The sequence below is a fragment of the Oncorhynchus mykiss genome, chromosome 8 (genome assembly GCF_057628025.1).
Source record: "Oncorhynchus mykiss isolate SJ-2025 chromosome 8, ASM5762802v1, whole genome shotgun sequence".
Lineage (NCBI taxonomy): Eukaryota > Metazoa > Chordata > Actinopteri > Salmoniformes > Salmonidae > Oncorhynchus > Oncorhynchus mykiss.
The window spans coordinates 54,193,918-54,218,914 of NC_143029.1; the positions used below are offsets into that span (position 1 = coordinate 54,193,918).

Sequence of the window (24,997 nt, forward strand, 5' to 3'; positions counted from 1 at the left end):
TTTTAAAATATTTTTTTCATTAATAAAAACTATATGCTATCGCTTTGTCATTATGTGGTATTGTGTGTAGATAGATTTTATTTTATTTCATCCATTTTAGTATAAGGCTGTAACGTAACAAAATGTGGAAAAAAGTAAGGGGTCTGAAAACTTTCCGAATGCACTGTACCTATGCAGGCTAGCTTCTTTTCCTTTGCTAGCCAGCCAACTAAATCTATCACACAATCACATCAAGCAGCTGAAATGACAGAAAACAATCTACATTTTTGTTTGCTTTACCTTGGATTATATTGCCATTTCTTTGGATATATCCATTACAATGACCCTGATAAATGAATTTGCCTGGCTCAGAGAAGCTGTCAGTCTGGTCACATTCATACAGATCGCATGGTGGAGGTCCCCAAAAAAACGGCAACATTGATCCACTGGTCGGAGAGGTAGACAGCAAGGTTTAGACAAACCTCAACTGTTTCAAACCAAATGCTAGCCTCTGGGCATTGGGAAATATTGAATATTACAAAATGTTTCCACCCGGTTTCGAACCGGGGACCTTTCGCGTGTGAGGCGAACGTGATAACCACTACACTACGGAAACCGAATGATTGGGAAACTAAGGGTGTGACTGACTTTCGCGTGTGAGGCGAACGTGATAACCAATACACTACTGAAACTAAAGTCTGAATAGCAAATACTGAGAAGTGCGAAGGACCAATCTGTTAAAATGTGTTTCCGCCCGGTCTCGAACCGGGGACCTTTCGCGTGTGAGGCGAACGTGATAACCACTACACTACGGAAACCGAATGATTGGAAAACTAAGGGTGTGGCTGACTTTGGCTGGGTGGGACATTTATCGCTCTCAGAACCTAATGAAATCAGAAATTACTTAGTCAATTAATTAAACAATAAGGCTTGAGAAGCCGGGAATTATTGTGTGCAGCGGCTCTTGGAAGAGGCTTGGTGGTTCAAAACTTCTTCCATTTAAGAGTGATGGAAGCCACTGTGTTCTTGGGTACCTTCAATGCTGCAGAAATGACCAATCATTTGAATTTACCACAGGTGGACTCCAATCAAGTTGAAGAAACATCTCAAGGATGATCAATGGAAACAGGATGGACCTGAGCTCAATTTCCAGCCTCATAGCAAAGGGTCTGAAAACTTACGTAAATAAGGTATTTTTAAAATATTTAATGGGTATTATGGCTCTTTCTGTGGAACTCAATTTGGGATATTATGTGAGGTAGACATGAGAAGCCGGGAATTATCGTGTGCAGCCGGAACTTGGAAGAGGCTTGGTGGTTCCAAACTTCTTCTATTTAAGAGTGATGGAAGCCACTGTGTTCTTGGGTACCTTCAATGCTGCAGAAATGACCAATCATTTGAATTTACCACAGGTGGACTCCAATCAAGTTGAAGAAACATCTCAAGGATGATCAATGGAAACAGGATGGACCTGAGCTCAATTTCCAGTCTCATAGCAAAGGGTCTGAAAATGTATGTAAATAAGGTATTTTTAAAATATTTTTTTCATTAATAAAAACTATATGCTATCGCTTTGTCATTATGTGGTATTGTGTGTAGATAGATTTTATTTTATTTCATCCATTTTAGTATAAGGCTGTAACGTAACAAAATGTGGAAAAAAGTAAGGGGTCTGAAAACTTTCCGAATGCACTGTACCTATGCAGGCTAGCTTCTTTTCCTTTGCTAGCCAGCCAACTAAATCTATCACACAATCACATCAAGCAGCTGAAATGACAGAAAACGATCTACATTTTTGTTTGTTTTACCTTGGATTATATTGCCATTTCTTTGGATATATCCATTACAATGACCCTGATAAATGAATTTGCCTGGCTCAGAGAAGCTGTCAGTCTGGTCACATTCATACAGATCGCATGGTGGAGGTCCCCAAAAAAACAGCAACATTGATCCACTGGTCGGAGAGGTAGACAGCAAGGTTTAGACAAACCTCAACTGTTTTAAACCAAATGCTAGCCTCTGGGCATTGGGAAATATTGAATATTACAAAATGTTCCCACCCGGTTTCGAACCGGGGACCTTTCGCGTGTGAGGCAAACGTGATAACCACTACACTACAGAAACCGAATGATTGGAAAACTAAGGGTGTGACTGACTTTCGCGTGTGAGGCGAACGTGATAACCAATACACTACTGAAACTAAAGTCTGAATAGCAAATACTGAGAAGTGCGAAGGACCAATCTGTTAAAATGTGTTTCCGCCCGGTCTCGAACCGGGGACCTTTCGCGTGTGAGGCGAACGTGATAACCACTACACTACAGACACCGAATGATTGGAAAACTAAGGGTGTGACTGACTTAGGCTGGGTGGGACATTTATCGCTCTCAGAACCTAATGAAATCAGAAATTACTTAGTCAATTAATTAAACAATAAGGCTTGAGAAGCCGGGAATTATTGTGTGCAGCGGCTCTTGGAAGAGGCTTGGTGGTTCAAAACTTCTTCCATTTAAGAGTGATGGAAGCCACTGTGTTCTTGGGTACCTTCAATGCTGCAGAAATGACCAATCATTTGAATTTACCACAGGTGGACTCCAATCAAGTTGAAGAAACATCTCAAGGATGATCAATGGAAACAGGATGGACCTGAGCTCAATTTCCAGCCTCATAGCAAAGGGTCTGAAAACTTACGTAAATAAGGTATTTTTAAAATATTTAATGGGTATTATGGCTCTTTCTGTGGAACTCAATTTGGGATATTATGTGAGGTAGACATGAGAAGCCGGGAATTATCGTGTGCAGCCGGAACTTGGAAGAGGCTTGGTGGTTCCAAACTTCTTCTATTTAAGAGTGATGGAAGCCACTGTGTTCTTGGGTACCTTCAATGCTGCAGAAATGACCAATCATTTGAATTTACCACAGGTGGACTCCAATCAAGTTGAAGAAACATCTCAAGGATGATCAATGGAAACAGGATGGACCTGAGCTCAATTTCCAGTCTCATAGCAAAGGGTCTGAAAATGTATGTAAATAAGGTATTTTTAAAATATTTTTTTCATTAATAAAAACTATATGCTATCGCTTTGTCATTATGTGGTATTGTGTGTAGATAGATTTTATTTTATTTCATCCATTTTAGTATAAGGCTGTAACGTAACAAAATGTGGAAAAAAGTAAGGGGTCTGAAAACTTTCCGAATGCACTGTACCTATGCAGGCTAGCTTCTTTTCCTTTGCTAGCCAGCCAACTAAATCTATCACACAATCACATCAAGCAGCTGAAATGACAGAAAACGATCTACATTTTTGTTTGTTTTACCTTGGATTATATTGCCATTTCTTTGGATATATCCATTACAATGACCCTGATAAATGAATTTGCCTGGCTCAGAGAAGCTGTCAGTCTGGTCACATTCATACAGATCGCATGGTGGAGGTCCCCAAAAAAACGGCAACATTGATCCACTGGTCGGAGAGGTAGACAGCAAGGTTTAGACAAACCTCAACTGTTTCAAACCAAATGCTAGCCTCTGGGCATTGGGAAATATTGAATATTACAAAATGTTCCCACCCGGTTTCGAACCGGGGACCTTTCGCGTGTGAGGCAAACGTGATAACCACTACACTACAGAAACCGGATGATTGGAAAACTAAGGGTGTGACTGACTTTCGCGTGTGAGGCGAACGTGATAACCAATACACTACTGAAACTAAAGTCTGAATAGCAAATACTGAGAAGTGCGAAGGACCAATCTGTTAAAATGTGTTTCCGCCCGGTCTCGAACCGGGGACCTTTCGCGTGTGAGGCGAACGTGATAACCACTACACTACAGAAACCTAATGATTGGAAAACTAAGGGTGTGACTGACTTAGGCTGGGTGGGACATTTATCGCTCTCAGAACCTAATGAAATCAGAAATTACTTAGTCAATTAATTAAACAATAAGGCTTGAGAAGCCGGGAATTATTGTGTGCAGCGGCTCTTGGAAGAGGCTTGGTGGTTCAAAACTTCTTCCATTTAAGAGTGATGGAAGCCACTGTGTTCTTGGGTACCTTCAATGCTGCAGAAATGACCAATCATTTGAATTTACCACAGGTGGACTCCAATCAAGTTGAAGAAACATCTCAAGGATGATCAATGGAAACAGGATGGACCTGAGCTCAATTTCCAGTCTCATAGCAAAGGGTCTGAAAATGTATGTAAATAAGGTATTTTTAAAATATTTTTTTCATTAATAAAAACTATATGCTATTGCTTTGTCATTATGTGGTATTGTGTGTAGATAGATTTTATTTTATTTCATCCATTTTAGTATAAGGCTGTAACGTAACAAAATGTGGAAAAAAGTAAGGGGTCTGAAAACTTTCCGAATGCACTGTACCTATGCAGGCTAGCTTCTTTTCCTTTGCTAGCCAGCCAACTAAATCTATCACACAATCACATCAAGCAGCTGAAATGACAGAAAACGATCTACATTTTTGTTTGTTTTACCTTGGATTATATTGCCATTTCTTTGGATATATCCATTACAATGACCCTGATAAATGAATTTGCCTGGCTCAGAGAAGCTGTCAGTCTGGTCACATTCATACAGATCGCATGGTGGAGGTCCCCAAAAAAACGGCAACATTGATCCACTGGTCGGAGAGGTAGACAGCAAGGTTTAGACAAACCTCAACTGTTTCAAACCAAATGCTAGCCTCTGGGCATTGGGAAATATTGAATATTACAAAATGTTTCCACCCGGTTTCGAACCAGGGACCTTTCGCGTGTGAGGCGAACGTGATAACCAATACACTACTGAAACTAAATTCTGAATAGCAAATACTGAGAAGTGCGAAGGACCAATCTGTTAAAATGTGTTTCCGCCCGGTCTCGAACCGGGGACCTTTCACGTGTGAGGCGAACGTGATAACCACTACACTACGGAAACCGAATGATTGGAAAACTAAGGGTGTGACTGACTTTGGCTGGGTGGGACATTTATCGCTCTCAGGACCTAATGAAATCAGAAATTACTTAGTCAATTAATTAAACAATAAGGCTTGAGAAGCCGGGAATTATTGTGTGCAGCGGCTCTTGGAAGAGGCTTGGTGGTTCAAAACTTCTTCCATTTAAGAGTGATGGAAGCCACTGTGTTCTTGGGTACCTTCAATGCTGCAGAAATGACCAATCATTTGAATTTACCACAGGTGGACTCCAATCAAGTTGAAGAAACATCTCAAGGATGATCAATGGAAACAGGATGGACCTGAGCTCAATTTCCAGCCTCATAGCAAAGGGTCTGAAAACTTACGTAAATAAGGTATTTTTAAAATATTTAATGGGTATTATGGCTCTTTCTGTGGAACTCAATTTGGGATATTATGTGAGGTAGACATGAGAAGCCGGGAATTATCGTGTGCAGCCGGAACTTGGAAGAGGCTTGGTGGTTCCAAACTTCTTCTATTTAAGAGTGATGGAAGCCACTCTGTTCTTGGGTACCTTCAATGCTGCAGAAATGACCAATCATTTGAATTTACCACAGGTGGACTCCAATCAAGTTGAAGAAACATCTCAAGGATGATCAATGGAAACAGGATGGACCTGAGCTCAATTTCCAACCTCATAGCAAAGGGTCTGAAAATGTATGTAAATAAGGTATTTTTAAAATATTTTTTCATTAATAAAAACTATATGTTATCGCTTTGTCATTATGTGGGATTGTGTGTAGATAGATGTTATTTTAGTTTATCCATTTTAGTATAAGTCTGTAACGTAACAAAATGTGGAAAAAAGTAAGGGGTCTGAAAACTTTCCGAATGCACTGTACCTATGCAGGCTAGCTTCTTTTCCTTTGCTAGCCAGCCAACTAAATCTATCACACAATCACATCAAGCAGCTGAAATGACAGAAAACAATCTACATTTTTGTTTGTTTTACCTTGGATTATATTGCCATTTCTTTGGATATATCCATTACAATGACCCTGATAAATGAATTTGCCTGGCTCAGAGAAGCTGTCAGTCTGGTCACATTCATACAGATCGCATGGTGGAGGTCCCCCAAAAAACGGCAACATTGATCCACAGGTCGGAGAGGTAGACAGCAAGGTTTAGACAAACCTCAACTGTTTCAAACCAAATGCTAGCCTCTGGGCATTGGGAAATACTGAATATTACCAAATGTTTCCGCCCGGTTTCGAACCGGGGACCTTTCGCGTGTGAGGCAAACGTGATAACCACTACACTACTGAAACTAAAGTCTGAATAGCAAATACTGAGAAGTGCGAAGGACCAATTTGTAAAAATGTGTTTCCGCCCAGTCTCGAACCGGGGACCTTTCACGTGTTAGGCAAACGTGATAACCACTACACTACGGAAACCCAATGAGTTGAATACTAAGGGTGTGGCTGACTTTGGCTGGGTGGGACATTTATCGCTCTCAGAACCTAATGATATCAGAAATTACTTAGTCAATTAATTAAACAATAAGGCTTGAGAAGCCGGGAATTATTGTGTGCAGCGGCTCTTGGAAGAGGCTTGGTGGTTCAAAACTTCTTCCATTTAAGAGTGATGGAAGCCACTGTGTTCTTGGGTACCTTCAATGCTGCAGAAATGACCAATCATTTGAATTTACCACAGGTGGACTCCAATCAAGTTGAAGAAACATCTCAAGGATGATCAATGGAAACAGGATGGACCTGAGCTCAATTTCCAGCCTCATAGCAAAGGGTCTGAAAACGTACGTAAATAAGGTATTTTTAAAATATTTAATGGGTATTATGGCTCTTTCTGTGGTACTAAATTTGGAATATTATGTGTGGTAGACATGAGAAGCCTGGAATTATCGTGTGCCGCCGGAACTTGGAAGAGGCTTGGTGGTTCCAAACTTCTTCTATTTAAGAGTGATGGAAGCCACTCTGTTCTTGGGTACCTTCAATGCTGCAGAAATGACCAATCATTTGAATTTACCACAGGTGGACTCCAATCAAGTTGAAGAAACATCTCAAGGATGATCAATGGAAACAGGATGGACCTGAGCTCAATTTCCAACCTCATAGCAAAGGGTCTGAAAATGTATGTAAATAAGGTATTTTTAAAATATTTTTTCATTAATAAAAACTATATGTTATCGCTTTGTCATTATGTGGGATTGTGTGTAGATAGATTTTATTTTATTTAATCAATTTTAGTATAAGGCTGTAACGTAACAAAATGTGGAAAAAAGTAAGGGGTCTGAAAACTTTCCGAATGCACTGTACCTTTGCAGGCTAGCTTCTTTTCCTTTGCTAGCCAGCCAACTAAATCTATCACACAATCACATCAAGCAGCTGAAATGACAGAAAACAATCTACATTTTTGTTTGTTTTACCTTGGATTATATTGCCATTTCTTTGGATATATCCATTACAATGACCCTGATAAATGAATTTGCCTGGCTCAGAGAAGCTGTCAGTCTGGTCACATTCATACAGATCGCATGGTGGAGGTCCCCAAAAAAACGGCAACATTGATCCACAGGTCGGAGAGGTAGACAGCAAGGTTTAGACAAACCTCAACTGTTTCAAACCAAATGCTAGCCTCTGGGCATTGGGAAATATTGAATATTACAAAATGTTTCCGCCCGGTTTCGAACCTGTGATAACCACTACACTACGGAAACCGAATGATTGGAAAACTAAGGGTGTGACTGACTTTCGCGTGTGAGGCGAACGTGATAATCAATACACTACTGAAACTAAAGCCTGAATAGCAAATACTGAGAAGTGCGAAGGACCAATTTGTTAAAATGTGTTTCCGCCCGGTCTCGAACCGGGGACCTTTCGCGTGTTAGGCGAACGTGATAACCACTACACTACGGAAACCCATTGAGTGGAGTACTAAGGGTGTGGCTGACTTTGGCTGGGTGGGACATTTATCGCTCTCAGAACCTAATGAAATCAGAAATTACTTAGTCAATTAATTAAACAATAAGGCTTGAGAAGCCGGGAATTATTGTGTGCAGCGGCTCTTGGAAGAGGCTTGGTGGTTCAAAACTTCTTCCATTTAAGAGTGATGGAAGCCACTGTGTTCTTGGGTACCTTCAATGCTGCAGAAATGACCAATCATTTGAATTTACCACAGGTGGACTCCAATCAAGTTGAAGAAACATCTCAAGGATGATCAATGGAAACAGGATGGACCTGAGCTCAATTTCCAGCCTCATAGCAAAGAGTCTGAAAACGTACGTAAATAAGGTATTTTTAAAATATTTAATGGGTATTATGGCTCTTTCTGTGGTACTCAATTTGGGATATTATGTGAGGTAGACATGAGAAGCCGGGAATTATCGTGTGCAGCCGGAACTTGGAAGAGGCTTGGTGGTTCCAAACTTCTTCTATTTAAGAGTGATGGAAGCCACTGTGTTCTTGGGTACCTTCAATGCTGCAGAAATGACCAATCATTTGAATTTACCACAGGTGGACTCCAATCAAGTTGAAGAAACATCTCAAGGATGATCAATGGAAACAGGATGGACCTGAGCTCAATTTCCAGCCTCATAGCAAAGGGTCTGAAAATGTATGTAAATAAGGTATTTTTAAAATATTTTTTTCATTAATAAAAACTATATGTTATCGCTTTGTCATTATGTGGTATTGTGTGTAGATAGATTTTATTTTATTTCATCCATTTTAGTATAAGGCTGTAACGTAACAAAATGTGGAAAAAAGTAAGGGGTCTGAAAACTTTCCGAATGCACTGTACCTATGCAGGCTAGCTTATTTTCCTTTGCTAGCCAGCCAACTAAATCTATCACACAATCACATCAAGCAGCTGAAATGACAGAAAACAATCTACATTTTTGTTTGTTTTACCTTGGATTATATTGCCATTTCTTTGGATATATCCATTACAATGACCCTGATAAATGAATTTGCCTTGCTCAGAGAAGCTGTCAGTCTGGTCACATTCATACAGATCGCATGGTGGAGGTCCCCAAAAAAAACGGCAACATTGATCCACAGGTCGGAGAGGTAGACAGCAAGGTTTAGACAAACCTCAACTGTTTCAAACCAAATGCTAGCCTCTGGGCATTGGGAAATATTGAATATTACAAAATGTTTCCGCCCGGTTTCGAACAGGGGACCTTTCGCGTGCGAAGCGAACGTGACAACCACTACACTACTGAAACTAAAGTCTGAATAGCAAATACTGAGAAGTGCGAAGGACCAATTTGTTCAAATGTTTTTCCGCCCGGTCTCGAACCGGGGACCTTTCGCGTGTTAGGCGAACATGATAACCACTACACTACGGAAACCCAATGAGTGGAGTACTAAGGGTGTGGCTGACTTTGGCTGGGTGGGACATTTATCGCTCTCAGAACCTAATGAAATCAGAAATTGCTTAGTCAATTAATTAAACAGTAAGGCTTGAGAAGCCGGGAATTATTGTGTGCAGCGGCTCTTGGAAGAGGCTTGGTGGTTCAAAACTTCTTCCATTTAAGAGTGATGGAAGCCACTGTGTTCTTGGGTACCTTCATTGCTGCAGAAATGACCAATCATTTGAATTTACCACAGGTGGACTCCAATCAAGTTGAAGAAACATCTCAAGGATGATCAATGGAAACAGGATGGACCTGAGCTCAATTTCCAGCCTCATAGCAAAGGGTCTGAAAACGTACGTAAATAAGGTATTTTTAAAATATTTAATGGGTATTATGGCTCTTTCTGTGGTACTCAATTTGGGATATTATGTGAGGTAGACATGAGAAGCCGGGAATTATCGTGTGCAGCCGGAACTTGGAAGAGGCTTGGTGGTTCCAAACTTCTTCTATTTAAGAGTGATGGAAGCCACTCTGTTCTTGGGTACCTTCAATGCTGCAGAAATGACCAATCATTTGAATTTACCACAGGTGGACTCCAATCAAGTTGAAGAAACATCTCAAGGATGATCAATGGAAACAGGATGGACCTGAGCTCAATTTCCAACCTCATAGCAAAGGGTCTGAAAATGTATGTAAATAAGGTATTTTTAAAATATTTTTTCATTAATAAAAACTATATGTTATCGCTTTGTCATTATGTGGGATTGTGTGTAGATAGATGTTATTTTATTTTATCCATTTTAGTATAAGGCTGTAACGTAACAAAATGTGGAAAAAAGTAAGGGGTCTGAAAACTTTCCGAATGCACTGTACCTATGCAGGCTAGCTTCTTTTCCTTTGCTAGCCAGCCAACTAAATCTATCACACAATCACATCAAGCAGCTGAAATGACAGAAAACAATCTACATTTTTGTTTGTTTTACCTTGGATTATATTGCCATTTCTTTGGATATATCCATTACAATGACCCTGATAAATGAATTTGCCTGGCTCAGAGAAGCTGTCAGTCTGGTCACATTCATACAGATCGCATGGTGGAGGTCCCCCAAAAAACGGCAACATTGATCCACAGGTCGGAGAGGTAGACAGCAAGGTTTAGACAAACCTCAACTGTTTCAAACCAAATGCTAGCCTCTGGGCATTGGGAAATACTGAATATTACCAAATGTTTCCGCCCGGTTTCGAACCGGGGACCTTTCGCGTGTGAGGCAAACGTGATAACCACTACACTACTGAAACTAAAGTCTGAATAGCAAATACTGAGAAGTGCGAAGGACCAATTTGTTAAAATGTGTTTCCGCCCGGTCTCGAACCGGGGACCTTTCGCGTGTTAGGCAAACGTGATAACCACTACACTACGGAAACCCATTGAGTGGAGTACTAAGGGTGTGGCTGACTTTGGCTGGGTGGGACATTTATCGCTCTCAGAACCTAATGAAATCAGAAATTACTTAGTCAATTAATTAAACAATAAGGCTTGAGAAGCCGGGAATTATTGTGTGCAGCGGCTCTTGGAAGAGGCTTGGTGGTTCAAAACTTATTCCATTTAAGAGTGATGGAAGCCACTGTGTTCTTGGGTACCTTCAATGCTGCAGAAATGACCAATCATTTGAATTTACCACAGGTGGACTCCAATCAAGTTGAAGAAACATCTCAAGGATGATCAATGGAAACAGGATGGACCTGAGCTCAATTTCCAGCCTCATAGCAAAGGGTCTGAAAACGTACGTAAATAAGGTATTTTTAAAATATTTAATGGGTATTATGGCTCTTTCTGTGGAACTCAATTTGGGATATTATGTGAGGTAGACATGAGAAGCCGGGAATTATCGTGTGCAGCCGGAACTTGGAAGAGGCTTGGTGGTTCCAAACTTCTTCTATTTAAGAGTGATGGAAGCCACTGTGTTCTTGGGTACCTTCAATGCTGCAGAAATGACCAATCATTTGAATTTACCACAGGTGGACTCCAATCAAGTTGAAGAAACATCTCAAGGATGATCAATGGAAACAGGATGGACCTGAGCTCAATTTCCAGCCTCATAGCAAAGGGTCTGAAAATGTATGTAAATAAGGTATTTTTAAAATATTTTTTCATTAATAAAAACTATATGTTATCGCTTTGTCATTATGTGGGATTGTGTGTAGATAGATGTTATTTTATTTTATCCATTTTAGTACAAGGCTGTAACGTAACAAAATGTGGAAAAAAGTAAGGGGTCTGAAAACTTTCCGAATGCACTGTACCTATGCAGGCTAGCTTCTTTTCCTTTGCTAGCCAGCCAACTAAATCTATCACACAATCACATCAAGCAGCTGAAATGACAGAAAACAATCTACATTTTTGTTTGTTTTACCTTGGATTATATTGCCATTTCTTTGGATATATCCATTACAATGACCCTGATAAATGAATTTGCCTGGCTCAGAGAAGCTGTCAGTCTGGTCACATTCATACAGATCGCATGGTGGAGGTCCCCCAAAAAACGGCAACATTGATCCACAGGTCGGAGAGGTAGACAGCAAGGTTTAGACAAACCTCAACTGTTTCAAACCAAATGCTAGCCTCTGGGCATTGGGAAATACTGAATATTACCAAATGTTTCCGCCCGGTTTCGAACCGGGGACCTTTCGCGTGTGAGGCAAACGTGATAACCACTACACTACTGAAACTAAAGTCTGAATAGCAAATACTGAGAAGTGCGAAGGACCAATTTGTTAAAATGTGTTTCCGCCCGGTCTCGAACCGGGGACCTTTCGCGTGTTAGGCGAACGTGATAACCACTACACTACGGAAACCCATTGAGTGGAGTACTAAGGGTGTGGCTGACTTTGGCTGGGTGGGACATTTATCGCTCTCAGAACCTAATGAAATCAGAAATTACTTAGTCAATTAATTAAACAATAAGGCTTGAGAAGCCGGGAATTATTGTGTGCAGCGGCTCTTGGAAGAGGCTTGGTGGTTCAAAACTTATTCCATTTAAGAGTGATGGAAGCCACTGTGTTCTTGGGTACCTTCAATGCTGCAGAAATGACCAATCATTTGAATTTACCACAGGTGGACTCCAATCAAGTTGAAGAAACATCTCAAGGATGATCAATGGAAACAGGATGGACCTGAGCTCAATTTCCAGCCTCATAGCAAAGGGTCTGAAAACGTACGTAAATAAGGTATTTTTAAAATATTTAATGGGTATTATGGCTCTTTCTGTGGAACTCAATTTGGGATATTATGTGAGGTAGACATGAGAAGCCGGGAATTATCGTGTGCAGCCGGAACTTGGAAGAGGCTTGGTGGTTCCAAACTTCTTCTATTTAAGAGTGATGGAAGCCACTGTGTTCTTGGGTACCTTCAATGCTGCAGAAATGACCAATCATTTGAATTTACCACAGGTGGACTCCAATCAAGTTGAAGAAACATCTCAAGGATGATCAATGGAAACAGGATGGACCTGAGCTCAATTTCCAGCCTCATAGCAAAGGGTCTGAAAATGTATGTAAATAAGGTATTTTTAAAATATTTTTTTCATTAATAAAAACTATATGCTATCGCTTTGTCATTATGTGGTATTGTGTGTGGATAGATTTTATTTTATTTCATCCATTTTAGTATAAGGCTGTAACGTAACAAAATGTGGAAAAAAGTAAGGGGTCTGAAAACTTTCCGAATGCACTGTACCTATGCAGGCTAGCTTCTTTTCCTTTGCTAGCCAGCCAACTAAATCTATCACACAATCACATCAAGCAGCTGAAATGACAGAAAACGATCTACATTTTTGTTTGTTTTACCTTGGATTATATTGCCATTTCTTTGGATATATCCATTACAATGACCCTGATAAATGAATTTGCCTGGCTCAGAGAAGCTGTCAGTCTGGTCACATTCATACAGATCACATGGTGGAGGTCCCCAAAAAAACGGCAACATTGATCCACAGGTCGGAGAGGTAGACAGCAAGGTTTAGACAAACCTCAACAGTTTCAAACCAAATGCTAGCCTTTTGGCATTGGGAAATATTGAATATTACAAAATGTTTCCGCCCAGATTCGAACCGGGGACCTTTCGCATGTGAGGCAAACGTGATAACCACTACACTACGGAAACCGAACTTTTGGAAAACTAAGGGCGCGACTGACTTTCGCGTGTGAGGCGAACGTGATAACCAATACACTACTGAAACTAAAGTCTGAATAGCAAATACTGAGAAGTGCGAAGGACCAATTTGTTAAAATGTGTTTCCGCCCGGTCTCGAACCGGGGATCTTTCGCGTGTTAGGCGAACGTGATAACCACTACACTACGGAAACCCAATGAGTGGAGTACTAAGGGTGTGGCTGACTTTGGCTGGGTGGGACATTTATCGCTCTCAGAATCTAATGAAATCAGAAATTACTTAGTCAATTAATTAAACAATAAGGCTTGAGAAGCCGGGAATTATTGTGTGCAGCGGCTCTTGGAAGAGGCTTGGTGGTTCAAAACTTCTTCCATTTAAGAGTGATGGAAGCCACTGTGTTCTTGGGTACCTTCAATGCTGCAGAAATGACCAATCATTTGAATTTACCACAGGTGGACTCCAATCAAGTTGAAGAAACATCTCAAGGATGATCAATGGAAACAGGATGGACCTGAGCTCAATTTCCAGCCTCATAGCAAAGGGTCTGAAAATGTATGTAAATAAGGTATTTTTAAAATATTTTTTTCATTAATAAAAACGATATGTTATCGCTTTGTCATTATGTGGTATTGTGTGTAGATAGATTTTATTTTATTTCATCCATTTTAGTATAAGGCTGTAACGTAACAAAATGTGGAAAAATGTAAGGGGTCTGAAAACTTTCCGAATGCACTGTACCTATGCTGGCTAGCTTCTTTTCCTTTGCTAGCCAGCCAACTAAATCTATCACACAATCACATCAAGCAGCTGAAATGACAGAAAACGATCTACATTTTTGTTTGTTTTACCTTGGATTATATTGCCATTTCTTTGGATATATCCATTACAATGACCCTGATAAATGAATTTGCCTGGCTCAGAGAAGCTGTCAGTCTGGTCACATTCATACAGATCTCATGGTGGAGGTCCCCAAAAAAACGGCAACATTGATCCACAGGTCGGAGAGGTAGACAGCAAGGTTTAGACAAACCTCAACTGTTTCAAACCAAATGCTAGCCTCTGGGCATTGGGAAATATTGAATATTACAAAATGTTTCCGCCCGGTTTCGAACAGGGGACCTTTCGCGTGCGAAGCGAACGTGACAACCACTACACTACTGAAACTAAAGTCTGAATAGCAAATACTGAGAAGTGCGAAGGACCAATTTGTTCAAATGTTTTTCCGCCCGGTCTCGAACCGGGGACCTTTCGCGTGTTAGGCGAACATGATAACCACTACACTACGGAAACCCAATGAGTGGAGTACTAAGGGTGTGGCTGACTTTGGCTGGGTGGGACATTTATCGCTCTCAGAATCTAATGAAATCAGAAATTACTTAGTCAATTAATTAAACAATAAGGCTTGAGAAGCCGGGAATTATTGTGTGCAGCGGCTCTTGGAAGAGGCTTGGTGGTTCAAAACTTCTTCCATTTAAGAGTGATGGAAGCCACTGTGTTCTTGGGTACCTTCAATGCTGCAGAAATGACCAATCATTTGAATTTACCACAGGTGGACTCCAATCAAGTTGAAGAAACATCTCAAGGATGATCAATGGAAACAGGATGGACCTGAGCTCAATTTCCAGCCTCATAGCAAAGGGTCTGAAAATGTATGTAAATAAGGTATTTTTAAAATATTTTTTTCATTAATAAAAACGATATGTTATCGCTTTGTCATTATGTGGTATTGTGTGTAGATAGATTTTATTTTATTTCATCCATTTTAGTATAAGGCTGTAACGTAACAAAATGTGGAAAAATGTAAGGGGTCTGAAAACTTTCCGAATGCACTGTACCTATGCTGGCTAGCTTCTTTTCCTTTGCTAGCCAGCCAACTAAATCTATCACACAATCACATCAAGCAGCTGAAATGACAGAAAACGATCTACATTTTTGTTTGTTTTACCTTGGATTATATTGCCATTTCTTTGGATATATCCATTACAATGACCCTGATAAATGAATTTGCCTGGCTCAGAGAAGCTGTCAGTCTGGTCACATTCATACAGATCTCATGGTGGAGGTCCCCAAAAAAACGGCAACATTGATCCACAGGTCGGAGAGGTAGACAGCAAGGTTTAGACAAACCTCAACTGTTTCAAACCAAATGCTAGCCTCTGGGCATTGGGAAATATTGAATATTACAAAATGTTTCCGCCCGGTTTCGAACCGGGGACCTTTCACGTGTGAGGCGAACGTGATAACCACTACACTACGGAAACCGAATGATTGGAAAACTAAGGGTGTCACTGACTTTCGCGTGTGAGGCGAACGTGATAACCAATACACTACTGACACTAAAGTCTGAATAGCAAATACTGAGAAGTGCGAAGGACCAATTTGTTAAAATGTGTTTCCGCCCGGTCTCGAACCGGGGACCTTTCGCGTGTTAGGCGAACGTGATAACCACTACACTACGGAAACCCATTGAGTGGAGTACTAAGGGTGTGGCTGACTTTGGCTGGGTGGGACATTTATCGCTCTCAGAACCTAATGAAATCAGAAATTACTTAGTCAATTAATTAAACAATAAGGCTTGAGAAGCCGGGAATTATTGTGTGCAGCGGCTCTTGGAAGAGGCTTGGTGGTTGAAAACTTATTCCATTTAAGAGTGATGGAAGCCACTGTGTTCTTGGGTACCTTCAATGCTGCAGAAATGACCAATCATTTGAATTTACCACAGGTGGACTCCAATCAAGTTGAAGAAACATCTCAAGGATGATCAATGGAAACAGGATGGACCTGAGCTCAATTTCCAGCCTCATAGCAAAGGGTCTGAAAACGTACGTAAATAAGGTATTTTTAAAATATTTAATGGGTATTATGGCTCTTTCTGTGGAACTCAATTTGGGATATTATGTGAGGTAGACATGAGAAGCCGGGAATTATCGTGTGCAGCCGGAACTTGGAAGAGGCTTGGTGGTTCCAAACTTCTTCTATTTAAGAGTGATGGAAGCCACTGTGTTCTTGGGTACCTTCAATGCTGCAGAAATGACCAATCATTTGAATTTACCACAGGTGGACTCCAATCAAGTTGAAGAAACATCTCAAGGATGATCAATGGAAACAGGATGGACCTGAGCTCAATTTCCAGCCTCATAGCAAAGGGTCTGAAAATGTATGTAAATAAGGTATTTTTAAAATATTTTTTTCATTAATAAAAACTATATGCTATCGCTTTGTCATTATGTGGTATTGTGTGTGGATAGATTTTATTTTATTTCATCCATTTTAGTATAAGGCTGTAACGTAACAAAATGTGGAAAAAAGTAAGGGGTCTGAAAACTTTCTGAATGCACTGTACCTATGCAGGCTAGCTTCTTTTCCTTTGCTAGCCAGCCAACTAAATCTATCACACAATCACATCAAGCAGCTGAAATGACAGAAAACGATCTACATTTTTGTTTGTTTTACCTTGGATTATATTGCCATTTCTTTGGATATATCCATTACAATGACCCTGATAAATGAATTTGCCTGGCTCAGAGAAGCTGTCAGTCTGGTCACATTCATACAGATCACATGGTGGAGGTCCCCAAAAAAACGGCAACATTGATCCACAGGTCGGAGAGGTAGACAGCAAGGTTTAGACAAACCTCAACAGTTTCAAACCAAATGCTAGCCTTTTGGCATTGGGAAATATTGAATATTACAAAATGTTTCCGCCCGGATTCGAACCGGGGACCTTTCGCGTGTGAGGCAAACGTGATAACCACTACACTACGGAAACCGAACTTTTGGAAAACTAAGGGTGTGACTGACTTTCGCGTGTGAGGCGAACGTGATAACCAATACACTACTGACACTAAAGTCTGAATAGCAAATACTGAGAAGTGCGAAGGACCAATTTGTTAAAATGTGTTTCCGCCCGGTCTCGAACCGGGGATCTTTCGCGTGTTAGGCGAACTTGATAACCACTACACTACGGAAACCCAATGAGTGGAGTACTAAGGGTGTGGGTGACTTTGGCTGGGTGGGACATTTATCGCTCTCAGAATCTAATGAAATCAGAAATTACTTAGTCAATTAATTAAACAATAAGGCTTGAGAAGCCGGGAATTATTGTGTGCAGCGGCTCTTGGAAGAGGCTTGGTGGTTCAAAACTTCTTCCATTTAAGAGTGATGGAAGCCACTGTGTTCTTGGGTACCTTCAATGCTGCAGAAATCACCAATCATTTGAATTTACCACAGGTGGACTCCAATCAAGTTGAAGAAACATCTCAAGGATGATCAATGGAAACAGGATGGACCTGAGCTCAATTTCCAGCCTCATAGCAAAGGGTCTGAAAATGTATGTAAATAAGGTATTTTTAAAATATTTTTTTCATTAATAAAAACGATATGTTATCGCTTTGTCATTATGTGGTATTGTGTGTAGATAGATTTTATTTTATTTCATCCATTTTAGTATAAGGCTGTAACGTAACAAAATGTGGAAAAATGTAAGGGGTCTGAAAACTTTCCGAATGCACTGTACCTATGCTGGCTAGCTTCTTTTCCTTTGCTAGCCAGCCAACTAAATCTATCACACAATCACATCAAGCAGCTGAAATGACAGAAAACGATCTACATTTTTGTTTGTTTTACCTTGGATTATATTGCCATTTCTTTGGATATATCCATTACAATGACCCTGATAAATGAATTTGCCTGGCTCAGAGAAGCTGTCAGTCTGGTCACATTCATACAGATCTCATGGTGGAGGTCCCCAAAAAAACGGCAACATTGATCCACAGGTCGGAGAGGTAGACAGCAAGGTTTAGACAAACCTCAACTGTTTCAAACCAAATGCTAGCCTCTGGGCATTGGGAAATATTGAATATTACCAAATGTTTCCGCCCGGTTTCGAACCGGGGACCTTTCGCGTGTGAGGCGAACGTGATAACCACTACACTACGGAAACCGAATGATTGGAAAACTAAGGGTGTCACTGACTTTCGCGTGTGAGGCGAACGTGATAACCAATACACTACTGAAACTAAAGTCTGAATAGCAAATACTGAGAAGTGCGAAGGACCAATTTGTTAAAATGTGTTTCCGCCCGGTCTCGAACCGGGGACCTTTCGCGTGTTAGGCGAACGTGATAACCACTTCACTACGGAAACCCAATGAGTGGAGTACTTAGGGTGTGGCTGACTTTGGCTGGGTGGGACATTTATCGCTCTCAGAACCTAATGAAATCAGAAATTACTTAGTCAATTAATTAAACAATAAGGCTTGAGAAGCCGGGAATTATTGTGTGCAGCGGCTCTTGGAAGAGGCTTGGTGGTTCAAAACTTCTTCCATTTAAGAGTGATGGAAGCCACTGTGTTCTTGGGTACCTTCAATGCTGCAGAAATGACCAATCATTTGAATTTACCACAGGTGGACTCCAATCAAGTTGAAGAAACATCTCAAGGATGATCAATGGAAACAGGATGGACCTGAGCTCAATTTCCAGCCTCATAGCAAAGGGTCTGAAAACTTACGTAAATAAGGTATTTTTAAAATATTTAATGGGTATTATGGCTCTTTCTGTGGAACTCAATTTGGGATATTATGTGAGGTAGACATGAGAAGCCGGGAATTATCGTGTGCAGCCGGAACTTGGAAGAGGCTTGGTGGTTCCAAACTTCTTCCATTTAAGAGTGATGGAAGCCACTGTGTTCTTGGGTACCTTCAATGCTGCAGAAATGACCAATCATTTGAATTTACCACAGGTGGACTCCAATCAAGTTGAAGAAACATCTCAAGGATGATCAATGGAAACAGGATGGACCTGAGCTCAATTTCCAGCCTCATAGCAAAGGGTCTGAAAATGTATGTAAATAAGGTATTTTTAAAATATTTTTTTCATTAATAAAAACTATATGTTATCGCTTTGTCATTATGTGGTATTGTGTGTAGATAGATTTTATTTTATTTCATCCATTTTAGTATAAGGCTGTAACGTAACAAAATGTGGAAAAATGTAAGGGGTCTGAAAACTTTCCGAATGCACTGTACCTATGCTGGCTAGCTTCTTTTCCTTTGCTAGCCAGCCAACTAAATCTATCACACAATCACATCAAGCAGCTGAAATGACAGAAAACGATCTACATTTTTGTTTGTTTTACCTTGGATTATATTGCCATTTCTTTGGATATATCCATTACAATGACCCTGATAAATGAATTTGCCTGGCTCAGAGAAGCTGTCAGTCTGGTCACATTCATACAGATCTCATGGTGGAGGTCCCCAAAAAAACGGCAACATTGATCCACAGGTCGGAGAGGTAGACAGCAAGGTTTAGACAAACCTCAACTGTTTCAAACCAAATGCTAGCCTCTGGGCATTGGGAAATATTGAATATTACAAGATGTTTCCGCCCGGTTTCGAACCAGGGACCTTTCGCGTGTGAGGCGAACGTGATAACCACTACACTACGGAAACCGAATGATTGGAAAACTAAGGGTGTCACTGACTTTCGCGTGTGAGGCGAACGTGATAACCAATACACTACTGAAACTAAAGTCTGAATAGCAAATACTGAGAAGTGCGAAGGACCAATTTGTTAAAATGTGTTTCCGCCCGGTCTCGAACCGGGGACCTTTCGCGTGTTAGGCGAACGTGATAACCACTACACTACGGAAACCCATTGAGTGGAAAACTAAGGGTGTGGCTGACTTTGGCTGGGTGGGACATTTATCGCTCTCAGAACCTAATGATATCAGAAATTACTTAGTCAATTAATTAAACAATAAGGCTTGAGAAGCCGGGAATTATTATGTGCAGCGGCTCTTGGAAGAGGCTTGGTGGTTCAAAACTTCTTCCATTTAAGAGTGATGGAAGCCACTGTGTTCTTGGGTACCTTCAATGCTGCAGAAATGACCAATCATTTGAATTTACCACAGGTGGACTCCAATCAAGTTGAAGAAACATCTCAAGGATGATCAATGGAAACAGGATGGACCTGAGCTCAATTTCCAGCCTCATAGCAAAGGGTCTGAAAATGTATGTAAATAAGGTATTTTTAAAATATTTTTTTCATTAATAAAAACTATATGTTATCGCTTTGTCATTATGTGGTATTGTGTGTAGATAGATTTTATTTTATTTCATCCATTTTAGTATAAGGCTGTAACGTAACAAAATGTGGAAAAAAGTAAGGGGTCTGAAAACTTTCCGAATGCACTGTACCTATGCAGGCTAGCTTCTTTTCCTTTGCTAGCTAGCCAACTAAATCTATCACACAATCACATCAAGCAGCTGAAATGACAGAAAACTATCTACATTTTTGTTTGTTTTACCTTGGATTATATTGCCATTTCTTTGGATATATCCATTACAATGACCCTGATAAATGAATTTGCCTGGCTCAGAGAAGCTGTCAGTCTGGTCACATTCATACAGATCGCATGGTGGAGGTCCCCAAAAAAACGGCAACATTGATCCACTGGTCGGAGAGGTAGACAGCAAGGTTTAGACAAACCTCAACTGTTTCAAACCAAATGCTAGCCTCTGGGCATTGGGAAATATTGAATATTACAAAATGTTTCCACCCGGTTTCGAACCGGGGACCTTTCGCGTGTGAGGCAAACGTGATAACCACTACACTACGGAAACCGAATGATTGGGAAACTAAGGGTGTGACTGACTTTCGCGTGTGAGGCGAACGTGATAACCAATACACTACTGAAACTAAAGTCTGAATAGCAAATACTGAGAAGTGCGAAGGACCAATCTGTTAAAATGTGTTTCCGCCCGGTCTCGAACCGGGGACCTTTCGCGTGTGAGGCGAACGTGATAACCACTACACTACGGAAACCGAATGATTGGAAAACTAAGGGTGTGGCTGACTTTGGCTGGGTGGGACATTTATCGCTCTCAGAACCTAATGAAATCAGAAATTACTTAGTCAATTAATTAAACAATAAGGCTTGAGAAGCCGGGAATTATTGTGTGCAGCGGCTCTTGGAAGAGGCTTGGTGGTTCAAAACTTCTTCCATTTAAGAGTGATGGAAGCCACTGTGTTCTTGGGTACCTTCAATGCTGCAGAAATGACCAATCATTTGAATTTACCACAGGTGGACTCCAATCAAGTTGAAGAAACATCTCAAGGATGATCAATGGAAACAGGATGGACCTGAGCTCAATTTCCAGCCTCATAGCAAAGGGTCTGAAAACTTACGTAAATAAGGTATTTTTAAAATATTTAATGGGTATTATGGCTCTTTCTGTGGAACTCAATTTGGGATATTATGTGAGGTAGACATGAGAAGCCGGGAATTATCGTGTGCAGCCGGAACTTGGAAGAGGCTTGGTGGTTCCAAACTTCTTCTATTTAAGAGTGATGGAAGCCACTGTGTTCTTGGGTACCTTCAATGCTGCAGAAATGACCAATCATTTGAATTTACCACAGGTGGACTCCAATCAAGTTGAAGAAACATCTCAAGGATGATCAATGGAAACAGGATGGACCTGAGCTCAATTTCCAGCCTCATAGCAAAGGGTCTGAAAATGTATGTAAATAAGGTATTTTTAAAATATTTTTTTCATTAATAAAAACTATATGCTATCGCTTTGTCATTATGTGGTATTGTGTGTAGATAGATTTTATTTTATTTCATCCATTTTAGTATAAGGCTGTAACTTAACAAAATGTGGAATAAAGTAAGGGGTCTGAAAACTTTCCGAATGCACTGTACCTATGCAGGCTAGCTTCTTTTCCTTTGCTAGCCAGCCAACTAAATCTATCACACAATCACATCAAGCAGCTGAAATGACAGAAAACGATCTACATTTTTGTTTGTTTTACCTTGGATTATATTGCCATTTCTTTGGATATATCCATTACAATGACCCTGATAAATGAATTTGCCTGGCTCAGAGAAGCTGTCAGTCTGGTCACATTCATACAGATCGCATGGTGGAGGTCCCCAAAAAAACGGCAACATTGATCCACTGGTCGGAGAGGTAGACAGCAAGGTTTAGACAAACCTCAACTGTTTCAAACCAAATGCTAGCCTCTGGGCATTGGGAAATATTGAATATTACAAAATGTTTCCACCCGGTTTCGAACCGGGGACCTTTCGCGTGTGAGGCGAACGTGATAACCACTACACTACGGAAACCTAATGATTGGAAAACTAAGGGTGTGACTGACTTTCGCGTGTGAGGCGAACGTGATAACCAATACACTACTGAAACTAAATTCTGAATAGCAAATACTGAGAAGTGCGAAGGACCAATCTGTTAAAATGTGTTTCCACCCGGTCTCGAACCGGGGACCTTTCGCGTGTGAGGAGAACGTGATAACCACTACACTACGGAAACCGAATGATTGGAAAACTAAGGGTGTGACTGACTTTGGCTGGGTGGGACATTTATCGCTCTCAGAACCTAATGAAATCAGAAATTACTTAGTCAATTAATTAAACAATAAGGCTTTAGAAGCCGGGAATTATTGTGTGCAGCGGCTCTTGGAAGAGGCTTGGTGGTTCAAAACTTCTTCCATTTAAGAGTGATGGAAGCCACTGTGTTCTTGGGTACCTTCAATGCTGCAGAAATGACCAATCATTTGAATTTACCACAGGTGGACTCCAATCAAGTTGAAGAAACATCTCAAGGATGATCAATGGAAACAGGATGGACCTGAGCTCAATTTCCAGCCTCATAGCAAAGGGTCTGAAAACTTACATAAATAAGGTATTTTTTAAATATTTAATGGGTATTATGGCTCTTTCTGTGGAACTCAATTTGGGATATTATGTGAGGTAGACATGAGAAGCCGGGAATTATCGTGTGCAGCCGGAACTTGGAAGAGGCTTGGTGGTTCCAAACTTCTTCTATTTAAGAGTGATGGAAGCCACTGTGTTCTTGGGTACCTTCAATGCTTCAGAAATGACCAATCATTTGAATTTACCACAGGTGGACTCCAATCAAGTTGAAGAAACATCTCAAGGATGATCAATGGAAACAGGATGGACCTGAGCTCAATTTCCAGCCTCATAGCAAAGGGTCTGAAAACTTAAGTAAATAAGGTATTTTTAAAATATTTAATGGGTATTATGGCTCTTTCTGTGGAACTCAATTTGGGATATTATGTGAGGTAGACATGAGAAGCCGGGAATTATCGTGTGCAGCCGGAACTTGGAAGAGGCTTGGTGGTTCCAAACTTCTTCTATTTAAGAGTGATGGAAGCCACTGTGTTCTTGGGTACCTTCAATGCTGCAGAAATGACCAATCATTTGAATTTACCACAGGTGGACTCCAATCAAGTTGAAGAAACATCTCAAGGATGATCAATGGAAACAGGATGGACCTGAGCTCAATTTCCAGTCTCATAGCAAAGGGTCTGAAAATGTATGTAAATAAGGTATTTTTAAAATATTTTTTTCATTAATAAAAACTATATGCTATCGCTTTGTCATTATGTGGTATTGTGTGTAGATAGATTTTATTTTATTTCATCCATTTTAGTATAAGGCTGTAACGTAACAAAATGTGGAAAAAAGTAAGGGGTCTGAAAACTTTCCGAATGCACTGTACCTATGCAGGCTTGCTTCTTTTCCTTTGCTAGCCAGCCAACTAAATCTATCACACAATCACATCAAGCAGCTGAAATGACAGAAAACAATCTACATTTTTGTTTGTTTTACCTTGGATTATATTGCCATTTCTTTGGATATATCCATTACAATGACCCTGATAAATGAATTTGCCTGGCTCAGAGAAGCTGTCAGTCTGGTCACATTCATACAGATCGCATGGTGGAGGTCCCCAAAAAAACGGCAACATTGATCCACTGGTCGGAGAGGTAGACAGCAAGGTTTAGACAAACCTCAACTGTTTCAAACCAAATGCTAGCCTCTGGGCATTGGGAAATATTGAATATTACAAAATGTTTCCACCCGGTTTCGAACCGGGGACCTTTCGCGTGTGAGGCGAGCGTGATAACCACTACACTACGGAAACCGAATGATTGGAAAACTAAGGGTGTGACTGACTTTCGCGTGTGAGGCGAACGTGATAACCAATACACTACTGAAACTAAAGTCTGAATAGCAAATACTGAGAAGTGCGAAGGACCAATCTGTTAAAATGTGTTTCCGCCCGGTCTCGAACCGGGGACCTTTCGCGTGTTAGCCGAACGTGATAACCAGTACACTACGGAAACCCAATGAGTAGAATACTACGGGTGTGGCTGACTTTGGCTGGGTGGGACATTTATCCCTCTCAGAACCTAATGAAATCAGAAATTACTTAGTCAATTAATTAAACAATACGGCTTGAGAAGGGTGGGTATTATGGCTCTTTCTGTGGAACTCAATTTGGGATATTATGTGAGGTAGACATGAGAAGCCGGGAATTATCGTGTGCAGCCGGAACTTGGAAGAGGCTTGGTGGTTCCAAACTTCTTCTATTTAAGAGTGATGGAAGCCACTGTGTTCTTGGGTACCTTCAATGCTGCAGAAATGACCAATCATTTGAATTTACCACAGGTGGACTCCAATCAAGTTGAAGAAACATCTCAAGGATGATCAATGGAAACAGGATGGACCTGA

The 24,997-nt window shown here is 40.6% G+C and overlaps 11 non-coding genes across 11 annotated transcripts; all 11 read right to left on the reverse strand.

Moving 5' to 3' along the window:
- Positions 1-724: 724 nt before the first annotated feature.
- trnav-cac (transfer RNA valine (anticodon CAC)) lies at positions 725-797 on the reverse strand. Its single transcript has one exon. It is a non-coding gene; the product is annotated as a tRNA-Val (tRNA).
- Positions 798-7,750: 6,953 nt separating this feature from the next.
- Positions 7,751-7,823, reverse strand: trnav-aac (transfer RNA valine (anticodon AAC)). The gene has a single exon. It is a non-coding gene; the product is annotated as a tRNA-Val (tRNA).
- Positions 7,824-10,614: 2,791 nt separating this feature from the next.
- Positions 10,615-10,687, reverse strand: trnav-aac (transfer RNA valine (anticodon AAC)). Its single transcript has one exon. It is a non-coding gene; the product is annotated as a tRNA-Val (tRNA).
- A 1,358-nt stretch (positions 10,688-12,045) lies between these two features.
- trnav-aac (transfer RNA valine (anticodon AAC)) lies at positions 12,046-12,118 on the reverse strand. The gene has a single exon. It is a non-coding gene; the product is annotated as a tRNA-Val (tRNA).
- A 1,435-nt stretch (positions 12,119-13,553) lies between these two features.
- trnav-aac (transfer RNA valine (anticodon AAC)) lies at positions 13,554-13,626 on the reverse strand. Its single transcript has one exon. It is a non-coding gene; the product is annotated as a tRNA-Val (tRNA).
- Positions 13,627-15,823: 2,197 nt separating this feature from the next.
- On the reverse strand, positions 15,824-15,896 carry trnav-aac (transfer RNA valine (anticodon AAC)). The gene has a single exon. It is a non-coding gene; the product is annotated as a tRNA-Val (tRNA).
- Positions 15,897-17,129: 1,233 nt separating this feature from the next.
- On the reverse strand, positions 17,130-17,202 carry trnav-cac (transfer RNA valine (anticodon CAC)). Its single transcript has one exon. It is a non-coding gene; the product is annotated as a tRNA-Val (tRNA).
- Positions 17,203-18,302: 1,100 nt separating this feature from the next.
- Positions 18,303-18,375, reverse strand: trnav-cac (transfer RNA valine (anticodon CAC)). The gene has a single exon. It is a non-coding gene; the product is annotated as a tRNA-Val (tRNA).
- A 1,435-nt stretch (positions 18,376-19,810) lies between these two features.
- On the reverse strand, positions 19,811-19,883 carry trnav-cac (transfer RNA valine (anticodon CAC)). Its single transcript has one exon. It is a non-coding gene; the product is annotated as a tRNA-Val (tRNA).
- A 129-nt stretch (positions 19,884-20,012) lies between these two features.
- On the reverse strand, positions 20,013-20,085 carry trnav-aac (transfer RNA valine (anticodon AAC)). The gene has a single exon. It is a non-coding gene; the product is annotated as a tRNA-Val (tRNA).
- A 1,100-nt stretch (positions 20,086-21,185) lies between these two features.
- Positions 21,186-21,258, reverse strand: trnav-cac (transfer RNA valine (anticodon CAC)). The gene has a single exon. It is a non-coding gene; the product is annotated as a tRNA-Val (tRNA).
- Positions 21,259-24,997: the final 3,739 nt, after the last annotated feature.